Genomic DNA, 21,359 nt, shown 5'->3' with positions numbered 1-21,359 from the left:
GCGCTTTGTCAGTGGTCAGAGTGACGGTCCGCTCACGATATCAACGTTGATAACGTGAGCCGACCGTCGCTCCGACCACTGACAAAACGCGATAAGCGCGAAAAGGCATTATGACATTTAAGGCATCGCTACAAAATACCGGCCAAGGTCCATCTAAACAGGTCTCGAAGCTTGGAACGAAAAGCGTGCCAAAACCTATCGCCAAAAATATCAGTGAGTGGTGCACAAATGAAGCGCGACTAGGTGCGGGGGCTGACAAACAATGAAACTAGGAAACCTACATGAAAACAAAATGTTCGAAAATTTTAATCCGAACGCTGTCATACGAGTAAACTTTCCGTGTCATATATTTTTGCTGTACTAAAGGAACAATAGGTAATTTTGTTTCTATTTCACAATTTATGAGTTCGTTCATGGTGACCGCTACCAACCAGGGATTCAGGTGCAAGACTGCCCAAGACTGTGCAATTGCAAACCTCGTCCGTGCCGATTCGCGTTGCTCACCAGAACGCGGCGGTTTCATCCGAGTTTTTTTTTATCCACGTTGCGATTTCCATGGTAGTGCACGCTCTACAAAACGCCAAATGCAAATGAGGCACGGATCTCTCGTTTCAGTGCAGAGCCGGCTAAAGCTGTTGTGTCGTTGGTCAGGTGTCCGGGACGTTCATCGTTGCCACTCGCAAGCGACGCAGAAAGACAACTGGTGCGACAGGTGCGTATATGTGGCGCAACTGCCAGTTAAATAAACGGAGAAGGAATCTTGTATATGGTTGTGGCCGGAGCTGGCGTATTCGTATTTCGCCTCTATTATATATGCGGGAAGCTCTCGAAAAAGAGGTTGCTTTCGGTGTCACAGACGAACTTTCAGTGTATAGCTAGCAGTCTTGCGGAGCTACCACTCCGGAATTGGAATGACTCCGGAATCATTCCACATTTTCGCGACCCCGGAATGAAATGGGAATGGAATTTATTTATTTATTTAGCAATACTGTAAGCCTTTACAGGCTCATACTGGAGCGGGTCACAAGCAGAACAGAACAAAACCTTGTGGGCCAAAACAGGAGAAAGCAACTAAATGCGGTAATTTTTGCAGTGCAAATAAATAAGATACAAACAGAACGAACAGATTAAAGAAAACAGTGCAAGGCAGATAATGCAGGCAAGGGGTGAGAGCTGCGAAAAGTGCAAACGTGGTGATCAAACAATCAGGACATAGTTGCGCAGCAGAATGTTGTAGCAGAGCACTAAACAATCGCAAGCAGACCTACTCATAGAAAAGTGCACGTATTTTGGTTTCAAATTGTTCGATAGAGTCAACATGCGCAATTTCTTCTGGCAAATGGTTCCAGGCTTCAATTGCAGAGGGAAAAATCAATATTTAAATGTGTTGCAGCGCGCTGAAAAATGTCTCATGCACTTATGATTTGTTCTTTCCGAATGTTGGAACTGAGACCTGATGTACTTCGTTTTGTCTATGTTTATGCGCCCATGATAAAGAAGGAAAAGAAACTTCATGGCAGCGATGCGCCATCCTGATATTAGAGTCGGGATGTTTGCTTGTTCACGTAAAGCAGGGACGCTGTCATACGGTCAGTATCTGCAATAAATAAAACGGAGTGTTATGCACTGTATTCTATCTAGTTTATAAATGAGACGAGACTGGTGCGGGGACCATACAATACTGGCATACTCACGCATCGGCTGAACCAGGGTTTTATACGCAGGTGATTTAACATTACATGGTGCTGTAGCAAATTTCCGATGCAAGAAATTGAGTTGCCTGAATGCCTTTACAAAAATGTTATCAATGTGAGTATCCCATTTGAGCGAGCTCCAGAATGTCACACCCAAATATTTTACAATATCTGATCTTATTATTGCTGTACGCTTTATATTGTCAGATAATATGTCAGGTACCTTTTTATGTGTAAAAGTGATGCAAGCTGTTTTACTGATGTTGAGCTTCATTCCCCATCTTTCGCACCAATTTGCAATGCTGTTTAGTGAGGTGTTTAGTTTAATTTGGTCGTCCAGGGACCGAACAGTTGTGTAGACAACACAATCATCTGCGAAAAGACGTACTGTTACGTTAGGCTCAACAGATGATGGGATGTCATTGATGTACACAAGAAAGAGCAATGGCCCTCGCACGGACCCCTGCGGCACACCAGAAAAAACCTCAAGGCTCTCAGACTCAGCATTGTTTTCGATACATATTTCACATATATCACAATATACATATACACGATACACAATATATACGATACGATACGATATATACGATATACACAATATATACGATACATATTTCACGATATCACAATATGTTTACCGATACATATTGTGATCTGAGTGAGAGATAGGACGCTATCCATGCAACAGTGCTAGGTTCAACGCCAATTAGTTTGAGTTTTTCAATCAGTTCACAGTGGGGTACGCGATCGAAGGCTTTGGAGAAATGTACGAATATGGCGTCTCCTTGAAGTCCGGAATTGATTAACTCTGCGAAGTCATGAGAAGTTTCCAACAGGTGCGTTATCGCAAAAAGGCACTTCCTGAAACCATGTTGTTTAGGGTATATCAAGTTATTGCTTTATAAGTAACTAATAATGGATTTGTTATTATTGTGCTCCATTAATTTGCAGCAGCAGCTTGTTAGAGAAATTGGTCGGTATGTGTCAATGTGCAACCTATTAACACCTTTGTGAATCGGGATTACTTTTGCAATGAGCCAGTCTGAAGGTAATACAGCTGCTTGAAGCGACACCGTAAAAATCCTTTGTAAGAACGGAGCTAGTTTGGCAGCATATCGTTTTAGAAACGCATTGGAAATGTTATCGGGACCGGGCGTTCTTTTTTTGTCTCAGTGTTCAAGAGCAGGTTCAATACACCTGGCGACAATGCTTGGAGGAATCGAATGGGAATGAAATTAAGCGCCTTTCGGCCGGAATGGAATAGGAATGAAATTACGTCTTTTTCCGAAAATAGAGCGCTTTTTCGTCTACGCGCCATTTTTTTGTCAGAATATGCCGAAGAACCGACCAGCCCACGTTCAAACATTAGTAAGTCAGAGCCTCGACTTTAACAATAAAACGGTATTTTTAAAATGGCTTTCCTGCTTACAAGCACGGTACATTTACACGCAACGCGCCTGCTACAAGTCTGTCCTTACACTATAAACACAAATTAGCCTGAATGGGGTTTTTTATGGTTGAATACTTTGAAAACTTCATCGCCCAATATATTTACTCCATCACCATGGTGTAAAAAAGCATAAAACCATGATTTTACCTCTTTCCTGAAATGATAGAATATAAAAACGGAATGACCTGATATCACTCCATTTACTAAATGGAGTTTATCAATGCGAAAACCTCGTGCCGTGAAATGGAGTGAAAATGTATTTCCTCCGTGCACTGTAAACACAAGTTGCAGGTGGCATAGGTAAGAGATACGACGCGCAACCTTCTTAAACTCCTCGGCGCCAAATCTTATTTCATCAGCGGGAACGTATTGAATATAAAAACGTGAATTCATTCCCAACACTCATAGATGTAGTAAAATCGGTCTTAAAATGGAGTTTTCTCCCTCATGAGAAATCTGATATGTAAATGGAGTAAAATCGAGGCTTGTGTGGCAGTCGCATACTAGGCACAGTCGGGTCCTTATGGCTCGGCAATCGTTTCTTCTTTCACGCACTCGAACTCATGGATACTACTTTGAATAATCAGCGGCCGTTTCTACAAGCCTTTGGCGTCGCCATGGCAGCAACGACATCTTGATGTCTTCCTCAGCACGCCGCACACGACGGAGATTCCGACCGCCTCGTCGACGACGACATGAAGACACAATTTTAGGCTTAACATCCATTGACATCTGCTCTAGGCCGGGCAGCCGCAATGTCATTATTTCACGCCCGACGAGCCTCGTACAGCGGAGGCAACCTCACATCAGTCACCTCAGATGAAACGTGGTGAACGTGGTGAAACGATTTTTCGTGCGCGATGTACATAGCTAGGGGTACTTGCATTCGCAGTTGGGGCGTTTACTTGTGCTCTAATGGACGCCTTGGGTCCAGCGTACAAGAAATATTGTTCCAAAAATGGCGGGCGATGCTGCATGAACCAGGTGAGCCTGAACGTTTCGGCCGTCGCTATACATGTTACACGTAGCGGAGGAGGTGCCTTTTACCGCTTTCTTTAGCAATTTGCTTCAAGCTGAGAATGCCATTAGAATACTACAAAGTGGGCCGATATTATGATGAAAAAATAGCGTGTCTGCGCTTGGGTGTGTGTGCGGAAGGAAAGGGCGTGTGCGCATTTGGATGAGTGTATGTGCGCGTGTGTGAGCGCGTGCGTTTTTACTATGCGTGTGTACGTCGCTGCTTTTTCGTGGAAGCTTACGCATGAAAGCTTTCATGTGTGTTCGTGTGCATATAGTTTTCTTGCATCAGCGCTTGCATACACTTGCTTGTGGGGTTTTGACATCCGTCCGCGCGCAGGTAGGCACAGACGCGCGATCCCCGCGAAGCACGGGGATTGCAAATAAGTTGGGAATGCGAGAATAATCGTCGCCTCTTCTAACTCCGACACGCGTTTGGCAGGTTTTTTGGGACACTCACCCCACCGGAATGCGGCGTGTCCATTGTCGCTAGCGTGCACGCGTGTTCTCCCTCTCCCGGCGAGGAGAATACTATTCAGGCACACTAAAAGTGGTATGGTCAATCGGCGCGATCGTTAACTTGCGCGTCGGTTAGGCAGTCAAATTTTCTGTACGTCGTTTGGGCGTGTTCACTTGCTGACTTCCGTCGTCAATGTTTTAGGAACACTCCAGCTCCATCCAATTTTGGAATACGTGATGATCTACGGACTTCTCACAATGCCACATTTTGAGTAAAAACCATTTGCAAAAGTCTGTAGGTCGGCTGCCATGTTAAGCTGTTTTTTTTGTAGGTGGATTACATTTTTTTTTACATATAGTTCCCCCCAAGTTAAGGAGAGTGATAGTTTATATGGTTCACTCGAGTAAGTAAATTGTTTCAGTTAGCTACGCTACGTTCTGTCATTCAATGTTGTCCTCGCTTCCTTTTATCGGTACATCTGCATTGTGTTGTGGTGTGCGTTTGTTTATTGAATGTGCGTTATGTTGGAGTTTTGGCCTTGCTGATGTAAGGTATATACTTTATATTATTGCTAATTGATCTGTATCATTTCAAGCAACATGTTCTTATTACGCGTAATTTTCCTCAAATGCTGTGTTTTCCTCGATGTTTTGTCTCCCGTGAGATGTTGCAATGCCTGCAGATTATAAAATATACTTTATACTACTATCCGGAAAACCGCATTTTATTTTATTTATTAAATCATAATGTGCGTTGAAATGCTAACAAGAAATACATAGGCGAGAATGTACTCCTGTCAAGTATTACATTCGCTAATGGTCTAATGGTGTCAAGAAAAATCGCCTCTTGTCGATGTTGCATACTCTCGCGTACATGAAAGCGCAAATGCGGGCGTTTTATTTGTGCTGAATTCGCGCTTCGATTCAAGTTACTGAACAGAGTTGACTAGCCGATAAAGGGCAGTTAACTAGATGGGTAGATAAATGCTCTTACTATAATTCAATTTTATACTAGTCTCCAGTGAAGTATTATAAATACATTCAAAATCTAACTAGGAAGGTGGAAAACAAAATAGGCTACGGTAAAGGTTGTTGTTACCGGCACAAAACATAGAACCTGCAATGATTCATCAGTCATTAATAAGCGTCGTAAAACCACAGCGCGAAAGCTGCTACTTCAATTCATTGCAGGAAAAAAAGTATAATTAATGTAGCAGGAACTCAAGAAACTCTCTTCAGAAATGGATTAGTATTTACTCCATTTGCAACACCTCAAGAACACTTTCCAGAAATGAAGTAATATTCACTCCAATTTAAACACTTGAAGACTCCCTCAAGAAATGAAGTAATATTCACTCCAATTTAAACACTTGAAGACTCCCTCAAGAAATGAAGTAATATTCACTTCAATTAGGATACCTAAAAACCCCTTCCGGAAATAAAGTAATATTCAGTCCAATTGGAACACCTAAAACCTCCCGAGAGAAATGAAGAAATATTTACTCTTATTTGAACACCATAAAAACTGTTATGACAGATGGAGTTAACTAAACCTCCATATGAATGGAGTATATTAAACTATCATTCGGGAATGCGCTAGGCGATGAGGCATTTACTCCCATCTGGGATTATTTGTGTTTAGTGTGTATTGACCCTTTTCGCGGAGCAGTTTGTTTTAGAGAAAGGAGATTGCGCTCACGGCGGCGCGCCCTACCTCTCCTCAGCGACCAACACGAATACGAAACCATCACCGCTTCTGCCTTACTTCGGTGCGATCAGCTGTCGGAAATGCAACTGAGTTTTCGCTAACACACTGTGCTCCAATCATGCTAGATTGAATCATGTAGATTGAAGACGTGTACAGTAGTTGGCTGCAAAAATAGTGACTGGCATGTTAAGGAATAGAATGAATCTGTGCGGACAAGTTCGCGGACCGCTGCTGCAAATGTCCGAACGTGTTACTGGCACTTCGTGATGCACGGCTTTCCTCCAGGATACAGAAATTTGCTCATCCGCCAGCCTTGTATCGCCAACCTTCAAAGAAAGGGCTTCATCCCCAGAACATCGGCAAGAGTGAGTACCACTCGTTAAACAATGACAAAGGGAGTAGCGCCGCTTCCTGTCATAGTAAGTTTCGCGCACGTTATCTGTACACTTCTGTCCCAAATGGCAGGAAAACTTACGCCCACTCTATCGCCGACGTATCAAGCATAAGTGAATGGGCGCACACTTGAATATGTGTGCACTGTATACGCACAATATATGACGGTACTAGTTCGATAGCGCCGGAATTATCGAAGATGAATGTTTGGTGACGGTCCACAAGAGTGAGCGAAATACTAGAAGTAATATATATTTGCTACAAGGTATTAAATGTACAAAACAGCTACGTTTCAAGCTTTGTGCGCAGCAAGAACAAATCTATCGGAACTGAGCACACTCGCGAGCGATTAGGCAGAAAATAATCAGATAGTGGCCGCGCCCATGAACTTCACTGAGTCAGAAACTGACAAGCCACTGCTTCAAAGTATTTGCCGAATAAAGAACAAAGAGCAAAACACAGTAATCCTGACTGAATTCACAATCGGAAAGCTTGGATTGCTTGGAATACATATTTAGCCCCGCTTTTAGAACAAGCACCATATACGCTGCTTGCGCCGTTTGCTGCTTACGCCGAAGCTTAATTAGCTTCGAAAGCGCTTTTGGATGTTCTCTGAAGCTGTGATCAAAGCTTCGCGTCGTCCACCTAGTCATCGTCTACGATATCTCCGAAGAGGTCTTCTAAGCCGCGCCGGTGTCATACACTTCCATTGTAAACAAGGAGGCAACGGAGGCAGTTGAGGCAAGCAATGGACGCGTCACCACGTGATCAAACATAGCAGCGCCCACGGGATCGCCGCGAAAAGGGTCAATAGACTTTGTTGTTGGGAAGCATGTCTCGATTGCGCGCGTAACCACGTCTCTATGCCGTTGGTATGGGTTTTGCGGAACTGCGTCGGCGGCAGACTGCCCCCCCCCCCCCCCCTTACGCCTTGTCATTTTTTTTTTTACCTCAGCGGCGCCTTCGTCTCGGCCACCTGCTCTCTCCCCACTCTTCACTACTTTGTTTTTGCTTCGGTCACCGTCGGCGACTCGGACGAATGTTCGAAAAAGCACTTCTCTCAGTTGTGACGCGTATTGACGCTGGCGCGATGATTGTGTTCAGTGCAAGCTTTCGCAGACCAGCTTGCGCGCCGTCTCACCTCGTACTTCCCCTCCCCCCCAAACCCTTTTGCAATACTGTCCCCCCTCTCCAGACACACGGACGCCTTTGCCCGAAACTGTGTCGACGAAAGTCTGCAGGTCTCCGCAGCACACAGTCGTACACGATGAACTGTGCGCTCTCTCCCTTCATACAGAGAGAGAGAGAGATAATAAAGTTTTGAAAGCATTGGCTCGGGAAGCCAAAATAAAGCTTCTTTTCAACCTTGCACTGCTTGCGACCTTTATTGCAGCATTTAAAAATCACGAGGACACCTAAGCACTTTTTATGACGTACTGATTGCCAAAGCACTAGTGGCCAATTGCCGGACGTGTTGTTGTTCTTCTAGAAACATTTATTTGAGCCGATCAAAGTAAAATAAAGGTGTGTGGGCTCTTCTTTGTTGAGAAAGCTGCGAGCGACCACTGCTGCTCTAGCCTGGGAGATCAGGCGTTCCTCAGTCTCGAGCTGAAAGCTGGTCAGCTCGCACTCCCACTGCTCCTGTTGGGGACATTTCATTATTATCGTCATCTTTTTTTCTTTGCGTCATTTCTTCGCTTCGTTGCTACGACTCGGCACATAACCCGTGTTTACACCGCCAAGCAAAGAGGGCATTTGGGGAGAACGTACTTTGCTACTCCCTTAATCGATACTTCTATAATATCATGCTCCAAGGAATTGAAAGGAATGGAATTGCGGCAAGTTCTAATTCCCCGGAATGGAATTGGAATGGAATGGGGGCGCTCATTACGCAAAACTGACAGCTAGAGTGTACTAGAATGGGGGAGTGGGTCCAGCGGACGCCTTGACAAGCGCAGAGGGTGAAGCAAAAAACGTTGAAATTGTGGTGGCGCTGCCATCGCCCTAGTCTGAATCTCCAGCAAATAAACGTTGGCTCCGTCTTTTTCGGCAGCGCTCATTGGCTGAGGCGAGCTCGCGGGCTGAGTAGCTGTCGTCTGCTTGACGCACCGTCGTTTCTGCATTGTTTCCATTCTTTCCGCTGCTCTTTTTACAGTTTATTTCCAATAGATCGGTGTGAAATAACATCAGTGTTGCCGCCAACGAGTATCCGCCTGTCAAAGCTCCATGCAGCTGCGGTAGGGTCGCCGACGCGACAAGCGTCCAGCCGCCACGCGGGGGCGCCATTCGGGAGAAAGCGACGGTAGGGCCAGCAACTTTTCAATAAAAAAAAGCCACAGTGGGGACCTTCCTGTGGACCCACTCCCCCAATCTAGTACACACTAGTATAGCAGACGAAAACAATTCTTTTTTTCTGAGCAGACGACATCGGTTAAGCAGACGAGAACGGTTCTGCTAGCAGACGACGCAATCCACGTGCATATATACGACGTAGTCAATACGTAACGGACTTTGTTTCTAAACGACTGGCGTATCATTACCACGAGGCTTTCCGCCAGATTAAAGGCAGCGGGAAGCGCAGTGACCCCGAATTATATCTTTGTTACGAACCAGACTAGATATAGGTGGAGGCTGCGATAGCAAGGTGAAGAGGGTCCGGTTCTTGAGCCAGCGTCGGCAGACGTAGCATATATAACGGAGATAGCAGCGACGTGCTCTCCCATCAAGCAAGCCATTTCCGGAATTGCTATTTCGGTTTAGCGCTGCGAGACGGCAGACTGGTATCACCCGACTGCCTCCTTAATGCCGGTAGCATAAGCCTACGCCCAAATGAGGTTGGGGCGTAGGCTTGTACTACCTTCATTCTATACCTCCTATTCAGCTTTATCATAAAGACCGCTACCATCAATAATGCTGCAGAATTCATCAATGTTGCCCGCTATGTCCTTATGGATTTTAAATGCTACCCTGAATTCTCTCTTATCTGGAAGACCTCTGTAGCAGAGGACGTGGCGTTAGTCAGCACTGAATAAGCCTCACCAGTTCTTCCAACCTCACTGGGGCCAATGATATCCCAGGCAATACCTGATAATTCTTCAAGAACGCCTGCTAAGCTATGCTAACCCGAAAGGGTGTGCGTGTGGAACGTTGCCAGTTTCAGTTTCCAGTGGTGGCCTGTCCGGACCCAGAGATTCTCAGCACCCTCTGTCGCGTCGCAGGACTCACCACCCCCTTGGTCAGGTGCTCCCCAGCTGCTCGGGACTGATGGTGAAGGGTTAATTGTAGGAGTCATGAGGGAGGTAGTGGCCGAATACTTCACCAGGGAGGCCAATATCCTGTACTGGGGGGGGAGTGGCTTGCTTGAAGCTTGGTGGGCCTTCTTAATTTGGTTGCACGTGGACTAGTATAGCCCCACTAGCTATCGGTGATTTTTTGCTGGTGTCAGGCACCACTCCATGCCTGAAAATGTAGTGGATTAGAGGAGGATTGGAAATTACGACCTAAAGATTAGAAGCCGGGTGTTCTAACTCTCCTCCACGCCACCACATCTTCTAACACGCTTCTAATGACGCTTCTAATAGCAAACTGCTCATCGCGTATTCAAATTGTGAGACTTTTATGTAGTTCGGTGGGCAATATCTTTTTCTTTTGTGTAGTGACACGCTGAACCAAGAGTTGCGGACATGCATCTCAACGTCTCTGTAGTAGCCGATTTGCAATAGCGCTACCTATTTTTTCAGGGCTTAGCGAGTCTCTTACCTCAATCATAACATTGGTTCTTAGCCTGCTTATCATGGCTTTTATAATCCATATGCAGATCTTCATAAACTGATTGATGGCACGAACAATTTCTTTGGCGTAGAAAACACCACCTTGCAATGGTGTGTGCAAGTAAGTGGGGGTGTGCAAATAAAAAAAATATAATAAAAATGTTTAGCTAAGAGGTCTCAGAACATTGAAAATCCTCATGAAGTTCCCACTTGCCTGCCCTCATCAACACTGGCACTCAGCTACCAGCCCAGAACACTAACTTTCGCAGTCAGTTGAGGAAAGTGCTCGTGCCTGTTGAACAGCACACCACACGAGCCACAGATGACCACACGAGCCACAGATGAGTGTTGTGCCAGTGTTTAAATCCGGTGATGCCACTTCCCCACTAGGCCGATATCCTTGACTAGTGAACCATGGAAAATGCTCAAGCATATATCTTGTCGTGAACTTTCTGGAAAACAATTCATTCTTTACCCCTTTTCTGCGCGGATTTTACACGAAATTTCATGTTACACAACCTATAGTCTTTACAAATAATCTTTGTGCTCCTTTTGATAGACGGCTCGCCAGTGACTGCATCTTTGTGGATTTACACGAAGCATTCCACTTAGTTCCCCATTACCTACTCTTTTTCAAGCTTCGCAATCTCAACCTGGACCGACACAATGGTGCTTTCATCGAAAATTTTCTTACTAAACGATTGCAGTTTGTCAATGTAAATGAGTCCGATTGTCCATTAGGTACCATTATTTCCTGAGTTCAACAGGATTCTGTTTTCTGTTCTTTGTTCCTTATTCACATCAATGAAATGGAATTGGCTACTTACACAGACGGAGCTTACATTACCACAAATAATGATGCAATGTACCATTAGCACACGAATGTTGACCTTTTAGTAACCTAGTGTGTTATTGACTGGGAAAAGCACAATGGTTAGACAAAAGCGTACCTGAACATTTTCGCGAAACCGGTCAGGCTGCGTAGACTTCGGGAGGGCCCCGACCCCTTTCCGCAGGGACCATCGCACCAGCACCTGGGCGGATGAGCTTTGCTGGCGCTGCGCTACACGGCACACTACAGGGTCGGCCTGCCGGCGGAACTTGACCAGCGGTGAGTAGCCCTGCAGTAGCCGTACCAACAAAATGTAAACGGTTGACGTCCGAAAGCCCGCTGCTGCCAGGAAGAGTTTGCCCTGGCTCGCGCAGAAGCGCAGCAGCTCCTCAGGCGCATGGTGTGTATGAAACTCGAGCTGGTTCACGTCCGGCACCAGGCTGCACACGTCTACAAAGCGCTCGAGGTCGTCTCGCTCGTAGTTGCTGACGCCCACGGCGCCGCAGAGACCCTCATCATAAAGCAGCTCTAGCTGGCGTCACGTCTCGTCTAGCGTGCGTTGCCAGTCCACGCACTCAGTTGTGCACTCGGGCCAATGCATCAGGTACAGGACCAGGTAGTCGACCGCGAGCCGCTCCAACGATACTCGGAAGCCATTCCGTCGCCCGTCGCCCCCAGCACCCGGGTATTGGCGTGACCACTGTTTCGTGGCGACAAAAGGTCCTCGCATGGCACGCCGGTTTCCGCAATGGCCTCACCCAGATACTCTTCGTAGCCGTAACGCTTGGCCGTGTCCACAAGCCTGTATCCACAGTCTCACAAAGCATATACTACCGTTGTGTGGCAGATCCCACCACTGTGCGAGGTACCCAAGATAAGGATGAAATAGCCCTCCTCAAAACAACTATCGCATACCCAGTCAAAGAACCGACGTGAGAGACAAGCGTCCGGACAAGTGCCACTGCAACTGCACAGAACGTAATAGGCCTAATTAAACAACCCACATCTAACCAGTCAAAGTGAACAGACGTGTAAGAAAAGCACCTGGACGGGCGCCACTGCCACTGCATAGAATGTAATAGCCCTCATTAAAACAACCCTCATCTAGCCAGTCAAAGTGAACAGGCGTGTAGGAGAGGCGCCTGGACGGGTTCCACTGCACATATTGTAATCATCATCAGCCTATATTTATGACCACGAAGGCCTCTCCCTGTGATCTTTAATTACCTCTGTCTTGAGCCAGCTGATTCCAACTTGCGCCTGCATATGTCCTAACTTCATCACCCCACCTAGTTTTCTGCCGTCCTCGACTGCGCTTCCCTGCTTTGGAGTCCATTCTGTAACTCTAATAGTCCCACGGTTACGCATCCTACGCATGACATGGCGTGCCCAACTGCATTTTTTTTCGCCTAATGTCAAATGAATATTGGGTATCCCCGTTTGCTCTCTCATTCACGCCACTCTCTTCCTGTCTCTTAACGTTAGGCCTAACATTTTTCGTTCCATCGCTCTTTGTGCGGTCCCTAACTTGTTCTCGAGCTTCTTAGCACCGGTAGAATCAATTATTATACACTTTTCTTTTCAACGACAGTTGTAAGCGGCCACTCAGGATTTGCCAATGCTTGCCGTATGCACTGCAACCAAATTTTATTCTCCTGTAAATTTATTTCTCCTGCTCAGAGTCACCTGTGAGTATTTGTCCTAGATAAACGTACTCCTTTACAGACTGTAGAGGCTGACTCACGATCCTTAATTCTTGTTTCCTTGCCAGGCGATTGAACATCATTTTTGCCTTCTGCATAATAATCTTCAACCCCGCTCTTACGCTTTCTCGTATAAGGACCTCAATCATTTGCTGTAATTTTTCCCCGTGTTTCGGAATCGGACAATGTCATCTGCAAACCGAAGGTTGCTGAAATATTCGCCGTTGATCCTCACTCTTAAGCCTTCCCAATCTAAGTGATTGAATACTTCTTCTAAGCATGCAGTGAATAGCATTGGAAAGATTGTGTTTTCTTGTCTGACCCCTTTCTTGATAGATATTCTACTTTTCTTGCGGAGAACAGAGGTTGCTGAGGAATCCTTGTCAATATTTGCCAAGATATTCACGTATGCCTCCTGTACTACTTGATTACGCAAAGCTGGTGTCTCTACTGCATCAAATGTGCTATCGTTATCTATGAAAACCATATAGAGAGGTTTACTGCAACCTTACTGCATCTAGGTTTGCTTGTTTCCTGACTGGTTTGCTTGTTTCGGCCAGGTCATCTACCGCTGCACGTTGCACAAGCGTCAAATCGACACCTGCCGCAACTGCGGCCAAGTGGGCCACCGACAGGACGTGTACCCCCCTCCTTCAATCAAGGTATGCGACCAAAGCGACACTTACCAACAGACAACCTTCACGTGTCAACCAACCAGTGTGTGCCTTATGCGGCGAAGCACACCACACGGGCGACCGCGAATGCCGACATCGCTACCAGCTGCCTTACCTGGTTCACCGCCGTCGTCAGCGCCGTCGCCGACGAAAGAATGACCAGCAGCAAACACCCACCCGAGGACCCAGCCCGGTTCCTGCCAAGACTACCGAACCCCAAGGACCTCTGCCAGACCCACGAACTCCTACCCCCACTGAGAAGACTACCTGGGCCGACAAGCTGGTCAGGGACACTTGCCACAGCAAGCTGACCCAGAACTAGCACAGCTAAAACGCATGTATGCGGAGCAGGCTAAAGAAATCCAAACGCTTAAAGAAGAGCGAGCAAAACAACAGGCCCCCTCATCGCGCGAGGGTAGCGTTAGCAGCTGCCCCGTCTCGATACGCGGCGCTAAGAAACGAGCAGGCCTGACGCCTCAGGCTGAAGAGCAATCCGAGCTTGAACGGTTTACAGCTAACATATACGCGATACTAGAAAAGTACCGCGCGGAGACCATGGCCGAGTATGGCGCTTTCAACGCTAAACTCGAAAGCATGCAGAAACAAATTAACGACCTGGCTACATGGCCAGCACAAATGGACGCGATGTGGACTAAGGTGTTGGAGGAGGACCTGGCACGAGGAAAGCGCCCTGGGCTGATACCTAGGCCTTAAAATGGCGTCGTCACAATCAATCACAATTTGGAAATGGAACACTAGTACCCTCCGTACGCGGAGAGAAACGTACAACAATTCATTGGCTCTGTAACCCAACGAAAGGCCGTCATTCTCCTGCAGGAAACGCGTATCGACCGATTCGCTCTTCGTGGATACAGAGTCGAGGCCGTCTGTGGGAACATTTATGTTAGTGATGTATTAACTCGTTCGTATGTTATTTTACAAGCAATTTGTGTTCTGCAGTGTGCTTGAAAGATTGTTTTGTTTGTTGTTATTAAATATCTGCTTTACAAACTGTTTTTGTAACTTGCAGATTCCGCTATCTCTGCTGCCCCAGCGAGATAAGGCCATGTTAGGAGGTTTAAGTCCTCCTTTTTTCTTACCTCACGGACAAACATCGTACCTGTTTCGCCCGAATAAAAAAATGTTCTTTCAAAAAAAAAAGCAAGAGGCATAGCCACCTGTGTGGCTAAGCCTTAAGCTTGCACGACGCTTGCAATACGCCCAGATCTCAAAATAGAGCATCAGATGATAGAAATCATCCCCAACGCTCCCATTAAGCAATCTATATTTAACCTTAACGTGTACAGTTCACCTTCACACAGTACAGAAATATTCACCACACTAATAACTAACGCGATGCAGATAGCAGGCAACCATCCCCTCATCATCGCGGGGGACTTCAACGCATCCCACGTAGACTGGGGATACAATCGCACAACACAGAAAGGATGCCACTTACAAACGCACATCACTCAACACAATCTAGTGTTACTTAACGGCATCTCTACCCCCACACACACATAGGTAACTCAGTGTCATGGGACTCATGCCCTGACCTGACCCTATTACGCAACGTATTGAATCCCACATGGGTTAACCTGCAAGCTAACCAAGGTAGCAATCACTTTATCTGTAACACTACATTCAGTATAAGCAGCCCCGATCCCAGACATCTTAAATAATAGACTGGGACTTCTTCTGGCAAAGACACCAACCATTACTCTTACCTCGCTGAACACTTTCCGAGACTACAGCGGGACGTAAAACAAGCTACCGATAACATCTATACAACACGCAACATCGCCCACATGGACAGCCACCTTGCACAACTCCTGGAGGCTCAAAAAGGTCTTCAAGAAAGATACAGAAGGCAAAATCACAATCGTATGCTACGAAAAAGAATTGCGTTGCTGAACCGACAAATCAAAGAGTATAGCCAGACACTAGCACGCCAACAGTGGCATGAGGTGTGCAATTCGCTCGACGCACGCATGAGAAAAGGTCTAAAGGGGGACCTTCTCAAGCACCTGCTCGGCGACAAGCCCACCAAGTCGGAGCAACGACTAACCCTAGACAGAATGTTACACAAAGCGCGAGGGCAGCAACTTACAGGCGCGCAGATTTTAGAAGCTACAGCAGCCCGGTATCTTTACACAGAACCTAGCTCGCATGAAGACTACCCACCTTACGCGGGGGCCACTCACGACCCATTTGAGGAGGCTATAACCAGCGCTGAAATACGAACGCTAATAGCAGAGCTGAACACTAAGTCAGCCCCGGGTCCTGATGGAGTCACCAACAAGCTACTCCGCAACCTGGCTGACAATGACATCGAATCACAAGCCACCCACATGAATGAGGTTTGGGAGCAAGGGAGCATCCCGCAAGAATGGAGAGCCGCGACCGTCATTCTCATTCCCAGACCGAACAAACCCCTGGAGCTTGACTCCCTACGACCCTTTTCCCTCACATCCTGTGTGGGTAAGGTCACGGAGCACGTCATTCTCCGCCGAGCCACAAAACATGCAGAGCAAAAGCACCTCTTCCCATTCAATCAAGTCGGGTTCCGGCCGACATCGAAGGTGTAGAGCACGCGTTCTACGCCGACGATATTACTATTTGGCGCAATGGAGGCAGCGACGGACAAATCGAAGCAAGCCTTGAGGAAGCAATCAATATAGTACCAAACTTTTTAAAGCACACGGGCCTCAAACTCTCGGCAGCTAAGTCCCAGTTGCTGCTTCTGCCACCGCAACACAGCCGCAACAACGGCGAACCAACTATACACCTCTCCACAAAGGACGGCTCGGATATCCTGATAGTGTCGTCGGTTTGAATTCTGGGTGTTAACGGGCAGGAGAATGGCAAAAACGACTTAACAATCACACATCTCACCAAAAAACCTGAGGCAGTCATTCACTTCGCCCGACGCGTCGCTAACAGAAACGCGGGACTTACAGAGGAGAGCTTACTACGCATGTTTCAAGCGATCTTAATGTGCAACGCTCACTACGTTGCCGGAGCTCACCTGTGGAGCAAAGGCGATGAAACTAAAGTCGACAACCTCATCCGAAAATGCAAGAAACAAATACTTCTTCTACCCATGACGGCAAGCACGCAGCGCCTGCTAGGCCTTGGGATACACAATACGTACAAAGAAATCACAGAAGTACAAAGAATGTCCCAACTCATACGCCTGTCCTCGACAGCTGCGGACCGGGAACTCCTCTCACACATAAGTTTTCCTGTTCCAACTCAAGTCAACGATCCAACACCATTACCGCAACACCTTCGGGCTAGAATCACAGTACTACCCTTCCCCAGGAATAAGCACCCGGTGCATAATCAGACTCGAAGAAGGGCACGCGCTCAAGCCTTACTAAAAGCGGCCACCCTACACGCGACAGACGTGGCTTTCGAAGATGCCGCTAAATACGTAGACGAGCCCTACTTTGCGGCTGCGGCGGTCGCCCCTGACGGGAAAGCCCTCAATGCTCTTACCATACAAGCAAATAAAGCAAGCCTGCGAGGCCGAAGAAGTGGCCATTGCCCTTGCTCTAGCCCTGCCTCTGCGCAACACAATACTCTTTACCGACTCAAAACCCGCTGCACAGGCATACCGCCGCGGTACACTATGCCAGGCGGCCTTAAGCATTCTAGCATCCGCTCAAACAAACGTAGAGAAGCACATCCACTGGTTCCCGGGGCATGAAGGCCCCAACTTTCAACCGCGGGTTCCTAACAGTAATGAGCTGGCCCATAACCTCGCACGAGATCTTACGCGCCGCGCGGGGACGCGGGCCGGCTCACCGGCCGGGTGCCCCAACACGCACCTGGAGCCACTCCTCTCCGATCACGAGATTTGCTCGGAGTATAAGTTATCTAGAAAGAAATTCCCCTCACCTCTACCAACACTAAATAAAGCACAATTAACGTTTAGACTGCTGCAAACACACAGTTACCCCAACCCCAGTATATGCAGCAAATACCTACCAAAAAAAAGGCCAGAATGCCCTTAATGCCAAAATCCAAAGTGTGACTTAAATCACATGCTGTGGCACTGTCCCGCGCTAAATGCTAGCTTTGGGTCTCCTGCCACCGTGGAGGACTGGATCAACCACCTTAGGAGCCCCGACAGGGCCCTTCAACACCAGGCCGTCCAAAAGTCCCAACAGGTGGCTGGCGAGCCCTGACTCCCAGTCCCCACATGGGCGGAGCTGCAGGGCCGGCCCCCGTAAGGGGTGCCCAGGCCCCTTTAGGACTTTTAATAAAATTAATTCTCTCTGTCTCTCTTCTCTGGCGTTCCCAGAATCGATGCCGTAGCTGCAAATTGCTTGCTCACCAGCCTGCATTTCCCCACTTTTGCATTGAAGTCGCCCAAAGATAGACAAAACTATCTTTGGATTAAAGTTTATCTGTCTATCTGCCCATGACTACAGTATACCGAGTTTGCACCTTGCTAATTCAGCATCTTAATAAAATTATTTTATTTCTTCAATATCGTGACTGGAGGTTGGGGCGTAAGCTTGTATTATCTTCATTCTATACCTCCTATTCAGCTTTATTATGACGACCGCTACTCCCTCCTTAACGCTGCAGAATTCATCAATGTAGCCCGCTATGTCCTTAAGGATTGTAAATCTTACCCCGAATTCTCTCTTATCTGGAAGACCTCTGTAGCAGAGGACGTGGCTGTTAGTCAGCACTCTATAAGCCTCACCAATTCTTCTAACCTGACTAAGGCCAATAATATCCCAGGCAATACCTGATAATTCTTCAAATACCCCTGCTAAGCTAGGCTCACTCGAAAGGGTGCGTGTGTTGAACGTTTCCAGGTTCAGTTTCCAGTGGCGGCCTGTCCGGACCCAACGATTTTTAGCACCCTCTGTCGCGTCGCAGGTCTGACCGCCGCCTAGGTCAGGTGCTCCGCAGCAGCTGGGGACTGAGGGCCATGGGTTAACTGTAGGAGTCATGAGGGAGCTAGTGGCCGAATACTGCACCAGGGAGGCCAATTCCTGTACTGGTGAGGGAGTGACTTTGTTGAAGCTTAGTGGGCCTTCGGTTGCACGTGGACTAGTATAGCCCCACTAGGTCTCGGCGATTGTTTTTTGCCGGTGTCAGGCGCCACTCCATGCCTGAAAATGTCGTGGATCGGAGGATGATTTGAAATCACAACCTTTACATTAGAAGCCGGGTGTTCTACCTCTGCTCCACGCCACCACCTCTTCTAATGCGCTTTTATAACGCTTCTAATAACAAACTGCTCATCGCGTATTCAAATTGTGAGACTTTTATGTAGTTGGGTAGGCAATAGCGTTTTCTTTTGTGTAGTGACATGCTGAATCAAGAGTGGCGCACATGCATCTCAATGTCTTTGTAGTAGCCAATTTGCAATAGCGCTACCTTATTTTTTTTCAGGGCTTAGCGAGTCTCTTACTTCAATCATAACATTGTTGATTGGCCTGCTTATCATGGTTTTTACAATCCAAACGCACATCTTCATAAAGTGATTGATGGCACAAGCAATTCCTTTGGCGTAGATAACAGCACCTTGCAGTGGTATGCAGGGGCGTAGCCAGAGGGGGGCAGATAGGGCTTCCCCCCCCCCCCCGTAATTTTTTCATGCTGTTATGCACCACCTACCAAAACAACCACCGGCGCCGGGAATAACTCTGGATTTTGTTTATAATGTCTTTTTCACGTTCGAAATGACATTTCAGCACGAACATTGCAAACTCGGGCTGGATTTCGTGGCAACGCCCTTGCACCTGGAGTCACATAACGCAAGGAGCCCCATCCGAGCTCAAAGTTTCAAGGGCTTTTCGATAGCGAGCGGGCACGTCGTGGCATCTCGCAGCGGTCGCGGAATCTAAGGAGAGCATGGATTTCAATTCCGAAACTGTATGGCTATAAAGTTCTGATAAACTTTTCACGCGATAGGTGCACTGACATTTCCAATGGCGTGCTCTAGATTTTCAATTGTGGAAATTTATCGGGTTAATGTTCTCATAAACTTGGGCCAACATGCGCGCACTGGAGCCCTCGTGTTCAAGCTATTCCAGAAATGGAAGCACGCGCTCGCAATCTTCCAGACACACAAAACATACTAAATATCACCGTGACTGTCAGATGGCAGCTGATAATTTTCTCCAACCATTTTCAGGAAGCGCGCCCAATGTGATCGATCAGCTGGACCAGGGCAGGCAAAGTAAAATAAGAGAAAACAGAAGATCGTTAATGATCTATTAAATTTGAGACAATTCTTTTTTGCGGGTCGCAAGGTCTGGCTCTCTGTGGTAATAGGGACAGTGGTCCTATGGATTTATGCAAAGCCCCCGCTTAAAATACTGGTATTCACAAGCGCTTCTTCGCATGCGTGCTGATTGTGGAGATAAATATCTGAAGAACCATTTGGAAAGTAGCCCTAGTAAAGCCTCGTATTTAAGCCCAGATGTACAACATCAATTTATAGAAATTTGTGGCGAAATTATCCAAGAAAGCCTAAATGCAAAAGTAAACGCTGCAGGCTGCTTCTCCGTAGTTGCTGACGAAACGATGATATTGCAAGAATCGAACGGATTACTGTTTGTGCAAGGTACCTAAACAAGGATGCCAACGACATCGAAGGAGTGTTTCTTATGTTTTAGCACCGGAATAGAGACCCTCTCTCATTGCGACTGCATGTTTCAGGTGAATGTGTACAAACTGCTGAAGATTCCAGTCGTCCTTCCAATGACCAGCGCAGAGAGAATATTTTCAAACATGAGATTACTAAAAAACTACTTGCGCTCTACAGTGTCTTAAGAACGCATGGTTAGGCTGGCGCTTCTATACGCCCACAAAGACGCGGCATCATTGTGTCCGAAGTCATTGACCGCTTCGCTAAACTTCCCCGCCGAGTGAAGTTTGTCCTTTAGATAGCGCAGCAGCAAAAATCAATGCAAGTAAAATGCTCTGTTGCTTCAGGTCCATAAACTTGTAATTATGAAAACGTATGGCTGTTCATTAGCTTTTAAAACCGTAGAAATTTTCGCCGTTTATTCTAACAGTTAGCATCATAATCAAAATTATGATGCGAATACGAAAATAAGGAGGACATCAATAATCAATTTTCACCAACCTTTCTCATTGAAAGCCTGGCCCACGCAGCGTTTCCCAACACACTCGGATACTGGGTAGTTCAGCTTGCCGCATCATCTGTGGCTTTTGTTTGGTCTTATCTTTCCTTTTTTAGATAGCTGCTTCTACTTCTTTTTTGAAACGAAGCAATGCCCTTCTTTAATTTTGGGTGCAGAATAATCTGTGCAGGCAGTTAAAAAGGTCATTTTCGTGCTGATTTCTGCATCTTCCTCTATTATTCTACCCATATAGAGCAGGATGGCTGAAATGCATATCACATTTTCTGTGGTCATAGTTTTGTTCTTGCCTGAATCGTCTGTCTTTCTATGCGTAAAGTTTACTATCTGTGACTGCGCAACAGGTTTATTTGTCTTGTTTGACGCATTATCTACATTTACGTTTGCTTAGATACGTAGTTTTATTGCATAATTTATGTATATTTAAATATCTTATTGCGAGATTTTGTGTATACAAGCAGTGAACTTCGTTTCCAGTGACACTTTTTTGGGCTTTATCAAGTTGTATCTTTGCATTTCTAAC

The 21,359-nt window shown here is 46.6% G+C and overlaps 1 pseudogene; it reads right to left on the bottom strand.

Moving 5' to 3' along the window:
- Nucleotides 1–13,543, bottom strand: part of LOC119445077 (uncharacterized oxidoreductase ZK1290.5-like) — a 34,663-nt pseudogene extending 21,120 nt beyond the window's left edge.
- Between the last annotated feature and the right edge of the window lie 7,816 nt (nt 13,544–21,359).

The sequence above is a fragment of the Dermacentor silvarum genome, chromosome 1 (genome assembly GCF_013339745.2).
Source record: "Dermacentor silvarum isolate Dsil-2018 chromosome 1, BIME_Dsil_1.4, whole genome shotgun sequence".
Taxonomy (NCBI): domain Eukaryota; kingdom Metazoa; phylum Arthropoda; class Arachnida; order Ixodida; family Ixodidae; genus Dermacentor; species Dermacentor silvarum.
Note: the sequence above shows the minus strand (reverse complement) of the source record. Positions and strands in the feature narration are given on the sequence as shown.